The sequence below is a fragment of the Arachis ipaensis genome, chromosome B10, assembly GCF_059453495.1.
Source record: "Arachis ipaensis isolate K30076 ecotype BB chromosome B10, ASM5945349v1, whole genome shotgun sequence".
Lineage (NCBI taxonomy): Eukaryota > Viridiplantae > Streptophyta > Magnoliopsida > Fabales > Fabaceae > Arachis > Arachis ipaensis.
Window position 1 is genome coordinate 86,243,092 of NC_142435.1, and position 19,363 is coordinate 86,262,454.

The 19,363-nt window shown below is 39.1% G+C and overlaps 1 pseudogene; it reads left to right on the forward strand.

Annotated features, from left to right (window-relative positions):
- The first annotated feature begins 5,204 nt into the window (after window positions 1-5,204).
- The window catches only part of LOC148580722 (uncharacterized), a 113,686-nt pseudogene continuing 99,527 nt past the window's right edge, over window positions 5,205-19,363 (forward strand).

Sequence of the window (19,363 nt, forward strand, 5' to 3'; positions counted from 1 at the left end):
ATGCATTGAAGTGATTAGTTGAATCTTCAGTCCAAAAGAATTTAGACATGGCTTTACAGCCAGCCAGGATTCAACAAATCATTATGAAACACTAGAATTCATTCTCAAAAATTCCGAATAAGAATATAATTTTTTTTGAAAATATTTATTTTAAATTTTTTTTGAAATTTTCGAACATAAGAATAATAAAAACAAAAAGGTTAAGATTAAAATAAAGTTACCTAATCTGAGCAACAAGATGAATCGTCAGTTGTCCAAAATCGAACAATCCCCGGCAACGGTGCCAAAAACTTGGTGTGCGAAATTGTGATCGTTCCTTCCTTGGTAACGGCGCTAAAAACTCAATACGCACGTTTATGTTCTTAATTATGTTTCACAACTTCGTACAACTAACCAGCAAGTGCACTGGGTCGTCCAAGTAATAAACCTTACGTGAGTAAGGGTCGATCCCACGGAGATTGTCGGCTTGAAGCAAGCTATGGTCACCTTGTAAATCTCAGTCAGGCGGATTCAACTGATTTTATGAATTGATAAGTAAAAGCTAAATAAAATATAAAATATAAAATAGGATAGTGGTACTTATGTAATTCATTGGTGAGAATTTCAGATAAGCGTATAGAGATACTTTCGTTCCTCTGAACCTCTGCTTTCCTGCTGTCTTCATCCAATCCTTCCTACTCCTTTCCATGGCAAGCTGTATGTTAGGCATCACCGTTGTCAATGGCCACCTGTCTTCTCAGTGAAAATGGTCCAATGTGCTATCACTGCATAGCTAATCATCTGTCAGTTCTCGATTATACTGGAATAGGATCCATTGATCCTTTTGCGTCTGTCACTACGCCCAGCACTCGCGAGTTTGAAGCTCGTCACAGTCATTCAATCCCTACTCGGAATACCACAGACAAGGTTTAGACTTTCTAGATTCTCAAGAATGGCCGTCCATGGGTTTTAACTTATACCACGAAGACACTAATAACTCGGACTCGGTCCCTTGTATTAGATATCCAAGAGATATCCATTCAATCTAAGGTAGAACGGAAGTGGTTGTCAGGCACGCGTTCATAAGTTGAGAATGATGATGACTATCACGATCATCACATCCACCATATTGAAGTGCGAATGAATATCTTAGAAGCGGAATAAGTTGAATTGAATAGAAAAACAGTAGTACTTTGCATTAATTCATGAGGAACAGCAGAGCTCTACACCTTAATCTATGGTGTGTAGAAACTCTACCGTTGAAAATACATAAGTGATGAAGGTCCAGGCATGGCCGAGAGGCCAGCCCCCAAACGTGATCTAAAGATAAAACTAAAGATGTAAATACAATAGTAAAAAGTTCTATTTATGCTAAACTCATTACTAGGGTTTACAGAGATAAGTAAATGATGCAGAAATCCACTTTCGGGGCCCACTTGGTGTGTGCTTGGGCTGAGCATTGAGTTTTACACGTGTAGAGGCTTCTCTTGGAGTTGAACGCCAGTTTGTAACCTGTTTTTGGCGTTTAACTCCACTTTGCAACCTGTTTCTGGCGTTTAACTCCAGAATACAGCATGGAACTGGCGTTGAACGCCAGTTTGCGTCATCTAAACTTAGGCAAAGTATAGACTATTATATATTGCTGGAAAGCCCCGAATGTCTACTTTCCAACGCAATTGAGAGCGCGCAATTTGGAGTTTTGTAGCTCCAGAAAATCTACTTTGAGTGCAGGGAGGTCAGAATCCAGCAGCATCTGCAGTCATTCTTCAACCTCTGAATCTGATTTTTGCTCAAGTCCCTCAATTTCAGCCAGAAAATACCTGAAATCATAGATAAACACACAAACTCATAGTAAAGTCCAGAAATGTGAATTTTAATTAAAAACTAATAAAAATATAGTAAAAACTAATTAAAGTATACTGAAAACTATGTAAAAACAATGCCAAAAAGCGTATAAATTATCCGCTCATCAGGATGGATGGTAGCCATTGACAACGGTGATCCACCAACATACAGCTTGCCATGGAAGGAGTCTTGCGTGCGTGAAGAAGAAGACCGTAGGAAAGCAGAAATTCAAAAGACAGAGCATCTCCAAAACCTCAACATGTTCTCCATTACTGCATAACAAGTATTTATTTCATGTTCTTTTACTTTTTACAATTAAATCTGAGAATTATTGATATCCTGACTAAGAGTTACAAGATAACCATAGCTTGCTTCAAGTCGACAATCTCTATGGGATCGACCCTTACTCACGTAAGGTATTACTTGGACGACCTAGTGCACTTGCTGGTTAGTTGTGCGGAATTGCAAAAGTGTGATTGTGATTTCGTGCACCATATTTTTGGTGCCGTTGCCAGGGATTGTTTGAGTTTGAACAACTGACGGTTTATTTTGTTGCTTAGATTAGGAATAATTTATTTTTGTTGGTTTAGAGTCACTAGAATTGCATCTGCTATTTTCCTTTCAAAAATATTATTTTTCTTTATTAATTTTTAATTTTTCTTTGAGTCTTCTGTTTGAGTTTAGATTCATATTTTAAGTTTGGTGTCAATTGCATGTTTTTATTTTCCTTTCAATTTTCAAAATTTGTGTTCATTGTTCTTTCTTGATCTTCAAGTTGTTCTTGCTATTTTTCTTGTTTGATCTTTAGTTTTTCCTGTTCTGTGTCTTTTCTTGTTTTTCTTGTGCATTTTCAAATTATCAGTATTCAAAAAATTTTATATACATTAAATACCTTTTAAAAAAAAACACGTTAAATTTATAGCTCAGTTGGCTAGAGCGTTGTGCTTATGTTCTTGGTAATTGGGTATCTTCCTTTTAAAACTTTTCAAAAATAATTTTTCTTTGATTAAATCTTGTGTCAAACTTTTAAGTTTGGTGTTCTCTTGTTATTTTTCTTTAATTTTCAAAAATTTATTTTTAGTTTTTAAAAGTTTTAAGTTTGGTGTTCTTTTTTATGTTCTTGAGTCTTTGAATTTTATTCTTGTTGTTCCTGTGGGTCTTCAAGGTGTTCTTGAGTCTTCTTTATATTTTGATCTTAAGATTTTTAAGTTTGGTGTTCCTTGGTGTTTTACCTCCAAAATTTTTGAAAAACAAGGAGCATTAGATCTAAAAATTTTAAGTCTTGTGTCTTCTGTGTGTTCTTCTCTTTCTTCATAAAATTCAAAAATAAAAAAAAATATATATCCTTTCCTTTAATTGCTCATAATTTTCGAATTCATTAGGTTGATTTGGTCAAATTTTTTTTTTTTGAAAACAAAGGAGCTCAACACGCTAGGTGGAGCATTGAGCAACAAAACAGAAAGCAACTCCAAAAGTACTAATCTAACTAAAGAAACCCGCATGTCATCTCCGGCATCGCCATCAACAACACTCAGGAATCGGCACCTCTCCACTCGTTGCAGCTGAGCATGGTCATGTGGAAGATATCTTTTACACCTTTCGTTTGATATCTTTTTCAAAATCTTATCTTATCTTTTCCAATCTCAAATTTTAATATCATACCTTTTTCAAATCTTTTTAATTAATTACTTTTTTTAATTTTCAATTTCCCTTTTATCTATTTTTCTAATTCTCGAAATCATAGTTAATTTATTTTATTTTATTTTATTTTCCTTTTAATTTTCGGTATTCAAAAAAAAATAAATTTTTTTACAATCCACATCATCTCCCTTTCTCCATCATGGATCTTAGTGGAAATGAATAGTCCAGAAGGACTCTGGGGTCATATGGTAATTCCACTACTGCTACATATGGGAGTAGTATCTGTATACCTCCCATCAAAGCAGGCAGTTTTGAGCTAAAACCTCAGCTCATTGTCATGGTGTAGCAAAACTGCCAGTATTTCGGTCTTCCACAGGAAGAACCTACTGAGTTTCTGGCACAGTTCTTGCAAATTGCTGGCACAGTACGTGACAAGAAAGTAGATCAGGATGTCTACAGATTATTACTGTTTCCATTTGCTGTAAAAGATCAAGCTAAGAGGTGGTTAAATATCCAACCTACAGCAAGCATAAGAACATGGAAGCAGTTATCAGACAATTTCTGAATCAATATTTCCCTCCAAAAAGGATGACACAGCTAAGGCTGGACATCCAAGACTTTAAACAAGAGGATGATGAATCCCTTTATAACGCCTGGGAGAGGTACAGAGGGATGCTAAGGAAATGCCCCTCTGAAATATTTTCAGAGTGGGTGCAACTAGACATCTTCTACTATGGGCTTACAGAAAAAGCTCAAATATCTCTAGACCACTCAGCTGCTGTATCTATACACATGAGAAAGACTATTGAAGAGGCTCAAGAGCTTATTGATGTAGTTGCTAGAAATCAGCATCTATACATAAGTAATGAGTCCTCCATGAAAGAAGAAGCTAAGGCAGTATCAACTGACTTTAGTCCTTAGGAGCAAGTTGCTAAACTCAATCAGCAACTATCTTCTATAACAAGGCAGTTGGCAGAATTTAAGAAGATGCTACAAGAAACCAAAATTGCTAACAAGGATATGGAATCCCAATTGAATCAGACAAAACAGCAGTTATCAAAACAGATAACAGAGGAGTGTCAAGCTGTTCAATTAAGGAGTGGAAAAATATTAAATACATCAACTTAAAGCAGCAGAAAGCCAAGGAAAGAACAACTGACAGAGGATGAGCAGAATGCTACCCAAAATCCCTCTGAGGACAGTAAGAGCCTAGAGAGGAATGATTCTGGCGTTCAAACGCCAAAAAAGGGTGAAAAGTTACCGTCAAACGCCAATTCCATGTTCAATTCTGGCGTTCAAACGACAGAACAGGGTAGAAATCTGGCGTTAAACGCCAGTCCGGCACCCACTCCTGGCGTTCAAACGCCAGTAAGGGATCAAACACCTGCAAGTGCTGATAATAACTCCCTCAAGAAGGCTTCTCAGCCTGCTTTTGTAGGAAATAAACCAGCAGCAACCAAGGTTGAAGAATATAAAGCCAAAATACCTTATCCTCAAAAACTCCGCCAAGCAGAACAGGATAAACAATTTGCCCGCTTTGCAGACTATCTTAGGACTCTTGAAATAAATATTCCATTTTTAGAAGCACTTGAGCAAATACCCTCTTATTCTTAGTTCATGAAAGAAATCTTAAGCCATAAGAAGGACTGGAGAGAAACTGAAAAGTTTTTCTCATTGAGGAATGCAGTGCAGTCATTCTGAAAAGCTTACCAGAGAAGCTTAAGGATCCCGGAAGCTTTATGATACCATGCACATTAGAGGGAATTTGCACCAAGACAGCTCTATGTGATCTTGGGGCAAGTATCAACCTAATCCCTGCATCCACTATCAGAAAACTTGGTTTGAATGAAGAGATCAAACCAACCCAGATTTGTCTTCAACTTGCTGATGGCTCCATAAAATACCCATCAGGTATAATTGAAGACATGATTGTCAAGGTTGGGCCATTTGCCTTTCCCACTGACTTTATAGTGCTGAAAATGGAGGAGTATAAGAGTGCAACTCTCATTCTAGAAAGACCTTTCCTAGCAACTGGACGAACTCTCATTGATGTTCAAAAAGGGGAAGTGACCCTGAGAGTCAATGAGGATGAGTTTAAGTTGAATGCTGTCAAAGCTATACAGCATCCAGACACACCGAAGGACTGCATGAGAGTTGATATTATTGACTCTTTGGTAGAGAAAGTCAATATGACTGAGAGTCTCGAATCAGAGCTAGAGGACATCTTTAAAGATGTTCAGCCTGAGCTAGAGGAATCAGAGGAAACAGAAGAACCTCTGAAAACACCTCAGGAGGAGAAAAAGCCTCCTAAGCCCGAGCTCAAACCACTACCACCATCCTTGAAATATGCATTTCTGGGAGAAGACAACACTTTTCCTGTGATCGTAAGCTCTACCTTGAAGCCATAAGAAGAGGAAGCACTGATTCAAGTGCTAAGGACACACAAGACAGCTCTTGGGTGGTCCATAAGTGATCTTAAGGGCATTAGCCCAGCCAGATGCATGCACAAAATCCTCTTGGAGGATAATGCTAAGCCAGTGGTTCAACCACAAAGGCGGTTGAATCCAGCCATGAAGGAAGTGTTGCAGAAAGAGGTCACTAAACTACTAGAGGCTGGAATTATTTATCCTATTTCTGATAGCCCCTGGGTGAGCCCTGTCCAAGTCATCCCTAAGAAGGGAGGCATGACAGTAGTTCATAATGAAAAGAATGAATTGGTTCCTACAAGAACAGTTACAGGGTGGTGCATGTGTATTGACTACAGAAGACTCAATACATCCACCAGAAAGGATCATTTTCCTTTACCATTCATAGACCAGATGCTAGAAAGACTAGCAGGTCATGATTATTACTGCTTTTTGGATGGCTATTCAGGCTACAACCAAATTGCAGTAGATCTCCAGGATCAAGAGAAAACAGCATTCACATGTCCATCTGGAGTATTTGCCTACAGAAGGATGTCATTTGGGCTGTGTAATGTACCTGCAACCTTTCAGAGATGCATGCTCTCTATTTTCTCTGATATGGTGGAAAAATTTTTGGAAGTCTTCATGGATGACTTCTCAGTATATGGAGACTCATTCAGCTCCTGCCTTGGTCACCTGACACTTGTTCTGAAAAGGTGCCAAGAGACAAACCTGGTTTTAAACTGGGAAAAATGTCACTTTATGGTGACTAAAGGGATAGTTTTTGGGCACAAAATTTCAAACAAGGGAATAGAGGTGGATCAAGCTAAAGTGGAAGTAATTGAAAAATTACCACCACCTGCCAATGTTAAGGCAATCAAAAGCTTTCTGGGGCATGCAGGATTCTATAGGAGGTTTATAAAGGATTTTTCAAAAATTGCAAAACCTCTGAGCAATCTGCTAGCTGCTGACACGCCATTTGTATTTGACACAGAGTGTCTGCAGGCGTTTAAAACTCTGAAAGCTAAACTGGTCACAGCACCAGTTATTTCTGCACCAGACTGGACATTACCATTTGAACTAATGTGTAATGCCAATGACCATGCCATTGGTGCAGTACTGGGACAGAGGCATAACAAGCTTCTGCATGTCATTTATTATGCTAGCCGCGTTTTAAATGATGCCCAGAAAAATTACACAACCACAGAAAAAGAATTGCTTGCAGTGGTTTATGCCATTGACAAGTTTAGATCATACTTAGTAGGATCCAAAGTGATTGTGTACACTGACCATGCTGCTATTAAATATCTACTCATAAAGCAGGATTCAAAATCCAGGCTCATAAGATGGGTGTTGCTTCTGCAAGAGTTTGATATAGAAATAAGAGACAGAAAAGGGACAGAGAACCAAGTGGCTGATCATCTGTCCCGGATAGAACCAGTAAAAGGGGCATCCTTTCCCTTTATTAAGATATTTGAAACCTTTCTGGATGAGCAATTATTTGCCATTCAAGAAACACCATGGTTTGCAGACATTGCAAACTATAAAGCTGCAATATTCATACCCAAGGAGTACAGCAGGCAACAAAAGAAAAAATTAATTACTGATGCAAAGTACTACCTGTGGGATGAACCATATCTCTTTAACAGATGTGCAGATTGGATAATCCGTAGGTGTGTGCCTAGAGAATAAGCACAGAAGATCCTATGGCATTGTCATGGATCATAATATGGAGGACATTTCGGCGGTGAGCGAACAGCCACAAAAGTCCTCCAATGTGGCTTCTACTGGCCTACTCTCTATAAAGACTCCCGAGAGTTTGTGCGTAACTGTGACAGCTGCCAGAGAGCTGGTAATCTGCCTCATAGTTACGCCATGCCTCAGCAAGGGATCTTAGAGATTGAGTTGTTTGACGTATGGGGTATTGACTTCATGGGGCCTTTCCCACCATCATACTCAAACACTTATATTCTAGTGGCAGTCGACTATGTATCCAAATGGGTAGAGGCCATTGCAACACCTACCAATGATACTAAGATAGTGCTGAAGTTCCTCCAGAAACATATCTTCAGCAGGTTTGGTGTCCCTAGAGCACTAATCAGTGATGGGGGCACTCACTTCTGCAACAAACAGCTTTACTCTGCTATGGTCCGATATGAAATTAGCCACAAGGTGGCAACTCCATATCATCCACAGACAAATGGGCAAGCTGAAGTCTCTAATAGAGAACCAAAAAGAATCCTGGAACGGACTGTAAGTACCCGTAGAAAGGATTGGGCATGAAGCTTGGATGACGCTCTGTGGGCATACAGAACATCATTCAAGACTCCTATAGGGACCTCTCCATACCAGCTTGTGTATGGTAAGGCCTGTCATCTGCCCGTGGAACTGGAGCATAAGGCCTACTGGGTAACTAGATTCCTAAACTTTGATGCCAAATTAGCTGGAGAAAAAAGATTGCTCCAGCTAAATGAGCTAGAGGAATTTAGACTCACTGCTTTCGAAAATGCCAAGCTTTACAAAGAGAAAGCAAAAAGGTGGCATGACAGAAAGCTGTCATCTAGAGTCTTTGAACCAGGACAAAAGGTTCTACTGTTTAACTCTAGGCTGAGATTATTCCCCGGGAAACTAAAATTCCGGTGGAGGGGACCATATGCGATCACAAGTGTGTTACCATATGGCTATGTGGAGCTTCAAGACATTGATTCTAATAAGAAGTTCATTGTTAATGGACAGAGAATCAAGCATTATCTTGAAGGCAATGTCGAGCAAGAGTGCTCAAAGCTGAGGCTAGATTAAAAGCTCAGCAAGGTCCAGCTAAAGACAATAAAGAAGCACTTGCTGGGAGGCAACCCAGCCATTAGCAGGGCTTATTTGTTATTTAAATAATAATTATACGAGTTTAATATAAATAATCTTCAAGGTAGAGTATCAATTGCATAAGTTCACAGAGTTACAGAGGGATTCAGATTATAAAACAGGGAAAAAGGAGCTCACTGGCAAGAAAATGCCAGTAAGAGGTACATTTGGGCGTTAAATGCCCAAAAGAAGCTTCTACTGGGCGTTTAACGCCAGTAATGGTACCTTTTTGGGCGTTAAACGCCATAATGGGTACCATTCTGGGCGTTTAACGCCAAACATGCAGCATCCTGGGTGTTCAGAAAAATGCCCAGTGACAAAAGATTTCTGGCATTTAACGCCAGCCAGAAGCAACAGCTGGGCGTTAAACGCCCAAAAGAGGCTACAGATGGGTGTTAAACGCCCAAAACAAGCAGCAGTTGGGCATTTAACGCCAAGATTGTGGAGGGGAGGAAGTTTTGTTTTTCAACTCAATTTTTTTAAATTTTCATGATTTCATCCATAATTTCTTGCATAAACATGTTACATATCATCATCTTTCAATTTCAATTTCAAAAAAAAGAAAAAAAATATATATATATAAAAATTTTTTTAAAAATCTTTCTTCATTCTCCATCAACTTCTTTTCAAATCTTTTCCAAATCATCATACTATCTTTTCAAAAATTAGATTTATTTTTTTTTCAAATCTCTCTCTCCTCTTTTCAATTTTAAAACTACATCTTTTGCATATCATAATTGTCTTTTTACAAATCATATCTTCTAGCATATCTTTTTCAAAATTTTCGAACCCACCCCCTTCTTTAAATTCAAATTCGGCCATCCCCCTCTCCTCCACAATTTGAATTTGTCTCTCCTTCTCTTCCTCTCTTTTCCTTTCTTTTGCTTGAGGACAAGCAAACCTCTAACTTTGGTGTGCTTTTCGTGATCACTGAGCTAAGACTCGCTAAGATCATGGCTCCTAAAGGAAAATAAACCACTTCAAGAGGCAAGAAAGAGGATATTCCAAAATCACTTTGGAATCAAGAGAGGTTTTTAACCAAAGAACATGCAGACCATTACTACAGAATAATGGGTCTAAGATCAGTGATCCCGGAAGTTAAATTCGATCTGAAAGAAGACGAATATCCCGATATCCAAGAGCAGATTCGAAAAAGAGGCTGGGAAATTCTGGCTAATCCTGAGACAAAGGTAGGTAGAAATATGGTTCAGGAATTCTACGCAAATCTGTGGCAAACAGATAAGCAGAGATTAACTGGAGCCGCTTTCTATACCTTTCGAACCTTGGTCAGAGGGAAGATTATGTACTTCCACCAGGACAGAATAAGAGAGGTCTTCAAGCTGCCTCAACTACAAGATGATCCAAAATCCTTTAATAGGAGAATGGTGAAATTTGATAAGCGCTTAGACCAAGTTCTAGAGGACATATGCATCCCTGGAACCAAGTAGATAACCAATACAAAAGGTGTCCCAAATCAACTCAAGAGAGGAGATCTCAAACCAATTGCTAGGGGTTGGCTGGACTTCATTGGGCGTTCTATACTGCCCACCAGCAACTGCTCTGAAGTCACTGTCAAAAGAGCAGTGATGATCCACTGCATTATGCTGGGTAACGAAGTGGAGATTCATCGTTTGATTTTTTGTGAGCTCTACACAATTGCAAACAAGAAATCCACTGACGCCAAATTGGCTTACCCAAGCCTAATTTCTCTGTTATGTAAAGATGATGGAGTGAAGATGGGAGTGGATGAGTATATCTCAGTTGAGCACCCAATCACCAAAAAGTTAATGGAAGGACAAGTGCAGGATAACTCCATCAAAAGGAGGGTACAAGAGTTCTTTCCAGAAATCCCTCAGATTGACTACTGGACCCGCTTAGAAGCATCTGTCACCAAATTGCAAGAAGCTATGGATCAACTGAAAGAAGAACAGCAAGTACAAAATAGCATGCTCTGCAAACTGCTGAAGGAACAAGAGGAGCAGGGGCGTGAGCTACAGGAGCTGAAGCGCCAGAAGCTATCTCTTGAAGGGCCAAGCATCCTACAGACTAAAGGAGCATCCATCTCCCAAAATAAAGGTTGTTGAGTCCGAACTCTGTGATAACCTTTTATCCATTTTAAGAGTACATGAGTATTAGTATTAGAGTCATTTGTCTTTATGTCGTTAATTTCATTTCTTTTATTACCAATTGTCTGCTTCTATGCCTATTTTACATTATTTCTATTAAATAATAAATAAAGATTAGAGTCTATACCTTAAAGTTAAGAATATCCCATGAATTCATCACCTCTCTTAAATGAAAAATACTTTTAATCACAAAAGAACAAGAAGCACATGATTTCGAATTCATCCTTGAAATTTGTTTAATATCCCATGCTTGAACAATGCATATGTCTTTTGAATTTGCTATTTTTGGATGATAAAATTGTTGGCTTTTGAAAGAATGATGAAAAAGGAGAATTGTCATTTGATAATCTGAAAAATAAAAATATTGATTCTTGAAGCAAGAAAAAGCAGTGAATAACAAAGCTTGTGAAAAAAAAGAGAGAAAGAGAAAGAAAAAGCAAGCAGAAAAAGCCAATAGCTCTTTAAAACAAAAGGCAAGGGTAAAAAGGATCCAAGGCTTTGAGCATTAATGGATAGGAGGGCCCGAAGGAATAAAATCCTGGCCTAAGCGGCTAAACCAAGCTGTCCCTAACCATGTGCTTGTGGTGTGAAGGTGTCAAGTGAAAAGCTTGAGACTGAGCAGTTAAAGTCGAGGTCCAAAGCAAAAAAGAGTGTGCTTAAGAACTCTGGACACCTCTAATTGGAGAATTTAGCAAAGCTGAGTCACAATTTGAAAAGGTTCACCCAGTTATGTGTCTGTGGCATTTATGTATCCGGTGGTAATACTGGAAGACAAAGTGCTCAGGGCCACGGCGAAGACTCATAAAGTAGCTGTGTTCAAGAATTAACATACTGAACTAGGAGAATCAATAACACTATCTAAATTCTGAGTTCCTATAGATGCCAGTCATTCTGAGCTTCAAAGAATAAAGTGAGATGCTAAAACTGTTCAGAGGCAAAAAGCTACTAGTCCCGCTCATTTAATTGGAACTAAGTTTCATTGATATTTTGGAATTAGTAGTATATTCTCTTCTTTTTATCCTATTTGATTTTCAGTTGCTTGGGGACAAGCAACAATTTAAGTTTGGTGTTGTGATGAGCGGATAATTTATACGCTTTTTCGCATTATTTTTAAGTAGTTTTCAGCATGTTTTAATTACTTTTTAAGTATATTTTTATTAGTTTTTATTCGAAATTCACATTTCTGGACTTTGCTAGGAGTTTGTGTTTTTCTGTGATTTCAGGTATTTTCTGGCTGAAATTAAGGGACCTGAGCAAAAATCTGATTTAGAGGATGAAAAAGGACTGCAGATGCTGTTGGATTCTGACCTCCCTGCACTCGAAATGAATTTTCTGGAGCTACCAAAAACCAATTGGCGCGCTCTCAATTGCGTTGGAAAGTAGACATCCAGGGCTTTTCAAGAAATATATAATAGTCCATACTTTACCCAAGTTTTGACGAGGCAAATTGGCGTTTAACGCCAAGTCTTTACCCTATTCTGGCGTTAAACGCCAGAAACAGGTTGCAAACCAGAGTTAAACACCCGAAACAGGCTACAACCTGGCATTTAACTCCAAGAGAAGCCTCTACACGTGTAAAGCTCAATGCTCAGCCCAAGCACACACCAAGTGGGCCCCAGAAGTGGATTTCTACACTATCTGCACTTAGTTACTTATTTTCTATAACCCTAGCTACTAGTTTTGTATAAAAACAACTTTTAGAGACTTACTATGGACGTCATGATATTTTACACGTTTCATATTGTATTTCTGACGGCATGAGTCTCTAAATCTCTTGGTTGGGGGTGAGGAGCTCTGCTGTGTTTCGATGAATTAAGTTGTATTGTAGTCAACTATGACGATTTTGTTATTGAGTATTGTTAATGGGGTTTCAGCATTTTTATATCTTCCACTATACCCGTGTAACAACACTACGACCACTTTGTTAAATTAGAAAACTTAATAATATTACTTAATAATAATTTTTTGGATTGTTATTGAATGACTTAAACCCATATAGTAAACAGAGTAGAAAACTTAATGAAAAAAGGATAAAATGATTTTTGATTTTTTGATAGACAAATATTTAAGTTTTTGAAAATTTAAAAATATACATTTAAGTCTATGATCTTTTTAAAAATTGGATACATTAATTTTTGAGTTTAAATTGTCCCATTTTAAAAATCTTTTCACGTGTGCATCCGTATCGATCAATTAATACAACAGAAATTACGGTTGATTTTTTTATTGAGTCTAACAAACCCAAGTAAACAAAGGGATCGATATGTCTAAGTTTTGAAAAAGTCAATGACTTAAATGTATTTTTAAATTCTCGAAAATTTAAATATTTATGGGCCAAAAATTCAAAAACCTATTTGTCCTTTTCTCAAATATAATACACCGCCAATGATAAATATATCCGACACAGATTATTTTATGAAACAAAAAAAAATTTCATAAAACAAATTAAAGAAATTTTATTTACCGAATTTTTTCAGGAGGACCCAAATTGGGTGGGTCTAGCCCAATTTGATGCACATCGCCTTTATAGTACCCCGATCTGCTACACGTTTGCACATACTCAGCCGATTATGGATATAATTTAAGAAGCACACCTTCAATTTTGCGGCATAGTTCGGCCCAACTTTCTCCAATTTTGATCCACTTTGCACCATATAAATTTTGAAGGTTCTTGATGGTCTAGAGAAGAGGTGTCAAAATTATGGCCTTCTTTAAATTTGATTAATAAAGCCTTAAAACCAGAATTTTATAACAGCTTCTGTTTGGTCTGCGTAGCGGATTATGCAGGAGACAATTTTATTTGACTCATAAATCATGAAAAACAGAATTAGAGCAGAGAAAAAGAAGATAATTGATAAACCACTATTTTATGGTTTATCTTGTGCTAAATTGAGTGGTTTTTTATCAACTCTTTGCTTACTTATTCATACAATTTTCACGGTTTTACAATTCCTTCCCAATTTTGTTATATGATTGAAAACATGCTTCTTAAGCCCTTAAATTGTTAATTTTTAATTCTCCTCTATACCATTCGATGCCGTGATTTGTGTGTTAAGTGTTTTCAGCCTTTATAGGGCAGGAATGGCTTAGAGGATGGAAAGGAAGCTTGCAAAAATGGAAGAAACACAAGAAACAAAGGAGATGACCAGCGAGGATCGACGCGCACGCATGGCTCACGCGTGCGCGTGACTTGGAGCTTTCCATAGTGACGCGTGTGCGTACTTGACGCGTACGCGTGAAAGGCGCAATTGACAGCGACGCGTGCGCGTACTTGACGCATACGCGTGACACGCGCAGAGGCCCATCGACGCGTGCGCGTACCTGACGCGTACGCGTGACATGCGCCACGTGCAGAAATCGCAGAAGACGCTGGGGGCAATTTTGGGATGAGTTTGGACTCAGTTTTTGGCCCAAAAACACAGACTAGAGTCAGGGGACAAGCAGAGACTCAACATACATTCACATTACGCTTAGTTTTTAGTTTTAGTTTTGAATCTTAGAGAGAAAATCACTATTTCCTCTAGGGTTCTTCACATTCATAGATTTCCAGTTTTATACTTTTGATTTGGATATTGAGAAGAGTTACTACCTCCGTTGAAGTCTTCATTATTCTAGTTTGTTTCCTTATTTCCTTACTCTTTTATCTTCCGTTAACCCTGTTCAGATGTTACATATGGATATCTTTGATTCTGGAATTTTTTAATGCAAAGAACTATTTTTACCTTTAATTAATTTTCAGTTATTATTTTATTTAATCTATCATGTCTTCCTTTTATTCCCTTCATATGTCTATAAGAATGGCATTCATGTCAATGGAGTAGACTCCTAACTTGACTTTGGAGTTGATTAATAGGAGAACCTTGAGTTGGGATACTCAAGTGTTAATTTTAATTGGAAGTTGTTAGCTGGCTTTCTAGTCTCTAACTCTAATCCTTTCTTAGGAGGGGATTAGGACTTGAGGTTCAGAGTTGGTTAGTTAGTTACTTGACTTTCCTTTATCAGGTAAGGGATGACTAAGTAGAACAACAACCTCTTACTATTACACTTGGGAAAATTCAACAAGGATAGAACTTTCGATTAATCTTCTCCTGGTCAAGGCTTTTTATTTCAATTACATAAACCTTTTGTTAATTTTTACTGCTTTAATTTATAATCATTTATTTTTCCATTCTCCAACTCTAAAATTTCTCAGAAAACTCCTGACCAATAAATTGCACTCTTTTGTCAACTCGTTGGGAGATGACCTGGGATTTTTACTCCCAGTATTTTATTCTCAAATTGTGACAAATCTTTCTAAATTGATAAGCAGAATTTTTGTCGGTTAAGAACTGTACTTCCAACGCTATTTCTACTATAAATTCTTAATCGGCAATTTTTCGCCCGTCAATTTTTGGCGCCATTGCCGAGGAGTTGCAACAATGTGCTAAATTATTGGTTGGTGTAAATATTTTTAATTTACATATTTGCATATTTTATTTTATTTTATTACCATGAGCTGTATGTATCTTTCATTGAATGAAGCGTTCACTACCTGATCCGAGCTTAGCCGCGTTTGATCCTGAAATTGAAAGAACTATTTCACGTATTAGGCGAGCTCGGTGTCGGTTAGCCTCTGAGGGTGGTGAAGTGGTTACTACCAATTTACCAGTCTTATCTGAGGGCGAATCTGAAGCGCCATTTGAGGAAGAAACAAGCTCCTCTTCTACTGATTCAGTTGATTTACGTGCAGGTAATATGGCAGAGCTCAGAAGGATTACTCTTCAGGAAGCAGGAGCTCCAGACTTTACACTGCAACCGTATCAAGCGCGTCACCCAAATATGGCTACAGATTTTGAACTGAAGACTGCGCTAATCAACCTACTGCCCAAGTTTCATGGCTTACCTACTCAAGAGCCTATCAAGCACCTCAGGAATTTTCAGATAGCCTGCTCAACTACTAGGCGTCATGGTGCAGATGAAACTACTATTTGGCTGTATGCCTTCCCATTTTCTCTTGAGGGAAAGGCAATGGAGTGGTTCTACACTCAACTTAAAGCAGTCGTTACCAATTGGGATCTGCCCAGAATGGAGTTCCTGGACAAATACTTTCCGGCTAAAGTTACAGACAGACTGAGGAAAGAAATCTCCTGCATTATCCAAGGAGAATCAGAAACCCTTTATGAATACTAGGAACACTTTAGGAACCTCTTAGATTCATGTCCCCACCACAAGATTGACCAGTTGGTGTTGATAAGTTATTTCACACAAGGCATGAAGCCTCAGGACAAGACCACATTAGATGCTGCGAGTAATGGCTCTCTGAAGAAGTACAAGACGGTGACAGAAGCATGGCAGCTGATCGCCAATCTAGCTAAGTCTATCCGGAATGCCAGGCACAGGAACAACCATCCCAAGGCTATTGCGGAGATTTCCTCTAGTAGTGAGACTGCTGCTCTCACACAGACCCTGGGAGAGATGACCAACATACTGAAGCAGCTACAACTGAATCAACAATAACCTCAGCCTCCCCCACAACAACAGAATCAACAGTTGGTTCCTCAGAGAGTGTGCGAAATATGTGCCTATTATACTCATTACACTGATGAGTGTCCACAGCTCTAACAAGAAGATAATACCTTGGCAGCTACCCATAATTTTTATGACCGCCTGAATCAAGGATACTATCAATTAGGCAGCAATTATAACAAAGGTGGGAACTATAACCAAGGTTGGCAAGACAACTCCAACCAGGGGTGGAGAGATAACTCCAACCAAGGATGGGGGACAGCTATAATAGAGGAGGCAGAGACAATAGTGAGAATTAGAGGTGGAACAACAATCACAATCAGCAGAACCAGTATCAACAGAACCCTCCCTACCAACAGCAGAACCAAAACCAGCCTTACCGAGCACCTCACCTAAGGCAGTCCTAAGCACCTTAAAACAACCAACAGCAGGCCCCTTAAATCACTTACCCCCTTCCTCTTCTAATGATGAGATGCTTCGCTCTCTTGCGCAAGGACAACAAGACATTCAGAATACACTTAACTCTACCATAAACGGTCTTAATGCCACTTTACAAGCTCTTGTCTCCAGGATGGACTCATTATCTACTCCCAACAATCAACCTTCAAGATCCAGTGCAATTCCTTCTCAACCTTTACCCAACCCCAAAGGTGGAATCAATGCCATCACTTTGAGGTCCGGAACCACACTGTAAGAGAGGAGTCATGAGGAGCCAAGCTCAAAGGAAGACATCCAAGTTGAAGATATTGTTGAGGTAGAGGATGTTGAAGAAGGGAATGAAGTACAAGACATGGTTGAAGAAAAAGCAGCTCAACTAGAGAATAGCGCACCAAAGGAAGCTGCAGCTACAAGAGCCGCCATCCCTATCCCCTTTCCACACCTTGCTTGGAAGTCCAGAAAGCAGATGGAGCTCGACCCCAAGATGGTGGAGATCTTCAAAAAGATTGAGGTAACCATTCCCCTTTTTGATGCTATTTGCCAGGTACCTAAATATGCAAAATTTCTAAAAGATTTATGCATGAACATGGATAAAATACAGGATTTAGAAACCACTCCCTTAGGTAGTTCTATATCTACTTTAATGGGTGCCATACCAGAAAAAATGTGGAGATCCGGGGCCATGTATGGTTACTTGTACTATTGAGGATATACAATTCTTTGACTGCATGTGTGACTTAGGTGCGTGCGTGAGTATTATGCCATTGTCTGTATATGATGCTTTGAGGCTCCCTCCCTTAAAAAGGTCAGCAGCACATTTTGTTTTGGTAGATAAAAGCATATTCTCGGTGGTCGGAATAGCTGAGGACGTGCTGGTGAGCATTAAGGGGCTCACATTTTCCATTGACTTCTACATCTTGGAGATGCCCCCAAATGACTCAGGAAGACCATCATCCATCCTGCTTGGAAGGCCATTTCTGAAGACTTCAAGGTTCAAATTGGATGGCTTCTCAGGAACCTACTCTTTTGAGATAGATGGCCGAGCAGTGAGCTTCAACCTGGATGAAGCTATGAAGCACCCACCGGAAGATCACTCCATCTTCCAGTGCGACATTATTGATGAGACCGTGGCTGAAGTTCACCAAGAAGAAGTAGAAGAGATGCACATGGAGCAAGGTGCAAGTGTGGGAAAACCCTCTGAGCCTACTGAAGATAAGTTGCCACCACCAATGGCTCCAGATGATCCAGTGCCCAACCATGAGCAAAAATTCGAGTTGAAGCCCCTTCCACCCCACCTCAAGTATGCTTACTTTGAGAATAATCAGAAGTTCCCAGTTATCATTGCAAGGAAACTCACATCCCAACAGGAGGAGCAGCTGCTAAGTGTGATGAGAAGACACAAGAAGGCTATTGGGTGGAGCTTGGCGGATATAGTAGGCATCAGTCCTCAAGTCTGTGAGCACCGTATTTTTTTAGAAGAGGGAGCAAGGCTTGTCCGTCAACCTCAAAGGCGGCTGAATCCCACCATCTTAGAAGTTGTCAAGAATGAAGTGACCAGACTGCTGGAAGCTGACATCATCTATCCCATCTCAGATAGTGAATGGGTCAGCCCAGTACAAGTGGTGCCCAAGAAGTCTGGAGTCACAACAGTGAAGAATGAGCATGGAGAACTCTTAGCAACTAGAGTGCAGAACTCCTAGAGGGTGTGCATTGATTATAGGCGCCTCAACCAGGCTACTCACAAGGATCACTACCCATTGCCTTTCATCGATCAGATGCTTGATCGCCTGTCAGGTAAATCACACTACTGTTTCTTAGATGGTTACACTGGATATTTTCAAATTCATATAGCTCCTAAAGATCAGGAGAAAACTACTTTTACATGTCCCTTTGGAACGTATGCATACAAGAGAATGTCTTTTGGCTTATGTAATGCACCGGCTACGTTCTAAAGATGCATGATATGTATTTTCTCAGATCTTCTTGAAGATTGTATGGAAGTTTTCATGGATGAATTTAGTGTGTATGGTGATTCTTTCAACCTCTGCTTGGATAGTTTAGCTAGAGTATTAGAAAGATGTGTTAGTTCAAACCTTGTATTGAATTTTGAAAATTTCATTTTATTGTAAAACAAGGTATTGTTCTAGGATATGTTGTTTCTAATACTGGTATTTCAGTTGATCCAGCAAAGGTAGATGTCATTTCTGGTTTACCTTACCCCTCCTCCGTGAGGGAAGTCCATTCATTTCTTGGTCATGCAGGTTTCTACCGGTGGTTTATCAAGGACTTTAGTAAGGTAGCATTGCCTTTATCCCGACTACTGTAGAAGGATGTTGAGTTCGAGCTGAGTGAGGACTGCATGGAAGTATTTGATAAACTGAAGATCGCCTTGACTCAAGTTCTGATTGTGAGAGGATCAGACTGGAGCCAGCCATTTGAGATTATGTGTGACGCCTCCAACTATGTAGTAGAAGCGGCGCTGGCTCAGTGCGAAGGTAAGGACCCTTATATAATTGCTTATGCTTCGAAGACCTTAGACGCTGCTCAGTCTAATTACACTACCAC